At 38.8% G+C, this 4,118-nt stretch overlaps 1 pseudogene; it reads right to left on the bottom strand.

Moving 5' to 3' along the window:
* Positions 1 to 2,729: 2,729 nt before the first annotated feature.
* Positions 2,730 to 3,815, bottom strand: Tdpoz1-ps3 (TD and POZ domain containing 1, pseudogene 3; annotated as a pseudogene).
* Positions 3,816 to 4,118: the final 303 nt, after the last annotated feature.

Raw genomic sequence — 4,118 nt, forward strand, 5'->3', positions numbered from 1 at the left:
GCAAATATATTCCAAGAACACATTAAAAATATCATTTACAAAAGATAAGTAGGCTTTCTCTCAAGGTAAGTAGGGGCGCTTCAATATAAAAAAATCAATAAAATTAATTGACCACATAAACCAATGGAAAGAAAACAATGCAAAACAAAAGCAAACAAACAAAAGGCAAAAAAACAGGATTGTTAAACTGGGACCAGGCAAGGCCATTAAGAAGCAACTCCTTAATGATAAACGTTCTCCAGAGATAGGCACACAGATCGTATGCCTAAATATAATAATGGTAATATAGAAGAAGCCCATGTCAACATCAACTTAAATTGGGAGAAACTCAAAGCCACTGTACAAAAGCAAAAGCAAGTAGTGGTTTCTCATTCTCTTAAATCTATCAATACAGCAGTTGAAGTCTTAATCGGAACAATAAGGCAACTGGCAATTAACAGGATAAATACATTGCCATATTAAAGAACATACAACACAATAACTTCTGATCCAATTGATAATATATAATTGCCCATCTACACATACAAACCCCTGTACACATCCATCCCTTAAAAACATTCATAACAACTTGTAAATGTACAGAGAGGAACTTAACATTCACCTCCATGATCTCTTGGCTGCTTCTCCCCTGGTTCCAGTCTCCTCTTCCTCTCTAAAACTTTTCTCCTACCCATCCTTCTTTCTTGAACATGATAGGCCTCATTAGCTCTTGTACCTGCCTCTGCCTATATAGTGACATCATCCACCATTTCACCCTTTTTGTCTAATAAAATTGGGCTGAATCCCAAGGCTCTCAGTCACACACTTCTTCCTACATAAAATTATAAGAAGTTGTGTACCAGCAAATCGATCCAGGCACTGACATTCCTGACAGTTATCAGAGGCAGTTTTTTTAGAAAAAGCCATGCTTACCACTTCTCATTTCTGGGTCCAAGAGGATGTAGGTCTTATAGGCTTCACAGCATCATTTTTAGATATACTCTAGAGCTCTCATTATTTCACCTGATTACCTTAGATAAATTTATAGACAAATTTGATAGAAACTTCTCTGAGGCTCACCCAACAGAATCTGCTGGTAGACACATATTCTCTCCTACCTTCAATAGCCTTCAAATCCCAGTTGGGTATAGTCAAAGTAAAGGCTGTAGCTGTGTGAGGAGTCCATTACCCCTAGAACCAATTTCCAAGCTTCTCCCACAATTCTCTTACTTTCTTCAGTTGTGGAAATAACCTGAATCAGTTGTTGACAGTCATCACAGATGGGTTTATGAGTCAACATGATTGAATCTAAAAGACCTAGGAGAACTGAGGGTCTTTTTGAATATGGATGGAGGGGGGTCTGCACCTGCCAATTATAAAGGTCACTACTGGCCAAAGATACATAGGACATAACTGTCTCCCCTGTACATCTGGGTGTTTAGAAGACTAGAGGAGTAAGATTATAGTAGAGTCAATCCCTCTGGGCAGTAAAGCCTGAATGTGAATTGGATTCACATTATGTATGGGCACTAAATATTCATCATGAAAAAAAGGCCCAAGGTGCCATTTCAATTCTTACCATGTGTGCAGAAATTCAAAGGCATCTAAGTATAGCAGCAGCCATTAAAAGTGTTCCCATAAAAAATGTCCAGAACCAGATAATTTTCATAAAAAAACAATCTACCAGCCATTCTAAGAAGAGTCATTGCTTATGCTCCTCAAATTATTTCACAAAATAAAAACAGAAAGAGTATTGCCCAATCAATCTATTATATGAGAGACTACAGTCACACTGATGTAGAAAGCACATACCAATTTCCCTTATGGACTCTGATGCAAACATAATCATTAAATAACTGCAAACATATTCCAATAACTCATTAAAAATATCATTTACAAAAGCCACGTGGGCTTTCTCACAAGATGAGTAGGGGTACTTCAATATAAAAAAATCAATAAAATTAATTGACCACATAAACCAATGGAAAGAAAACACAGCAAAACAAAAGCAAACAAACAAAAGGCAAAAAACATGATAGTTAAACTGGGTCCAGGCAAGGTCATTAAGAAGGAACCCCTTAATGATAAAAAAGTTCTCCAGAGATTGGCACACAGATAATATTCCTAAATATAATAATGGTAATATAGAAGAAGCCCATGTCAACATCAACTTAATGGGGAGAAACTCAAAGCCACTGTACAAAAGCAAAGGCAAGTAGTGGTTTCTCATTCTCTTAAATCTACTTATTACAGCAGTTGAAGTCTTAATTACAACAATAAGGTGACTGGCAATTAACAGGATACATACAATAAAGTTGAAAGAATTTTTATTTGCAGATAGAAAATACACCATAATTAGGTGAAAAACTTTACATGTCATTTAATACACATAAGTTAGGTCATCTATTCTGCTCAGTCTAATGCAGACAAGTTTCTTTAAAGAAAGTAGGTTGGGCTGTGGTTCAGGCCAGTTGAATCCCAATTTCCAAGACATTAGACAAGAATCAAACAACACCAACATGATAATTGTCAGGTAGAGTGTCCATGACCCTAGAGCTGCTCTTTGCCCACAAACCATTTTGACATATTACAGCTGTTTTAAATCCTGAGCCACCAGACTGCCTTTCCCCAAATTCAATGTAAATGTTCCAGCAATACTGTAGTCTAAACAGAAGTCATTTGTAAAAACACTGGTTGCTGCTGTTGGAAGACAGATGTAGGTCATAGCTGTCAAGCTCCTAAAATATCTTTCAGCATTTGAGTGAGGGCTCCAAGCCAGGAAACTGTATGGAAGACAGGGAGTAAAATGCTTCCTCTACCAAGTGGGGATGTGACTCCACCATTGACTTCCACCCCAAGGTCTCAGAGACTTCAGAAGCATGAAGTATAATGAAGTCCATGGTCTTACAGTCTTCAGGTGCTCTGTGCTGTGGAGGTCAGCCAGGATGAGAGTAGGTACAGAATTCTACACAGAGAGGTTCGTGCACAGGGCATCCTCACACATGACCTTCAAGCCCTGCAGGTCATACTTGTCAGCAGCTGCCAACAAATCTCTGGCCCTTGAGCGGCTGTGGAGGTGTGGTGCCTTCCCTGTATAAATGAAACCCATCATTTCCTTAAAGACTTGCAGATGAATGTCATGGATCTCAATGCGGTTTGTTAAGCTCTCTAACATTTCATGTTCAAACATGCTTCTGAAAACTGGAGAGTGAGCTGCTAGGATGGCCTTGTGAGATCTGAATTCCTGGCCAGCTACCACCAGGCTGCAGTCTGTGAAGAGGGAATTCTCCCACATCTTCCCTATGTTGTTAACCAACATCTGCCTTGGATCCTTGATTGCATGTCTCATGTTCTCTCCAGGAGTGCTAAAGGTGGGTCCTACTATGCTCACGTTGCAGCACAAGGTGAACTGGTCTTCAGGGAAAAGCCAATGCCTATGGGAGAGGAAGAAATCTCGAAGAATGAACTTTTTGTATCCCCAGTATTGATTTGGCAGAAACTTTAAAACATTTGAGATTTTTGTAATAAGATATTTCTCTCCTTGGGTGTTTATGATCCAGAACTGTAACTTTGCCCAAACTGGACTCTTTGGACAACTGAGCAAACCCAGGTTAAACTGAAAGGTAATCTTTACTTTCCTCATCAACACCATTTGGGAGTATCCTCAAACACCATTGCACTTCTTCACTGGCCTATAATGAGAACCTTGGGCTTATAACATTTTCACGAATTCCATCCATGCAAAATGAAAAGTTGCTAATGTTCCACTCATAGCAGAATTTCTGAACACTGATATGTGTGTAGCCACAGCTCTTGGCTTCCAGATCCCCTGACATGTCTTCTGGAGGTAGTTTGGAGGTTAAAGTTGATCTGAAAGAAGTAATCGACATTACTCTTTATTTTGTAGGATACAATTATAGATACCCTTTAGATTTTATTTTCAATTTCTGCTGCATTTCCCCTTTTATATTCTTGGAAACTTGTATTTCTATAGGTTTCTCTATGTTTCCATATTTGTTCTACTGAAGATAATACAGACCCACAGTGACTGTTAAACAGATGTGTGTGTGTGTGTGTGTGTGTGTGTGTGTGTGTGTGTGTGTGTGTGTGTGTGTGTGTATTTATTGAATCTTAGGTCA

Source organism: Rattus norvegicus, chromosome 2 (assembly GCF_021556685.1).
Source record: "Rattus norvegicus strain SHRSP/BbbUtx chromosome 2, alternate assembly SHRSP_T2T, whole genome shotgun sequence".
Lineage (NCBI taxonomy): Eukaryota > Metazoa > Chordata > Mammalia > Rodentia > Muridae > Rattus > Rattus norvegicus.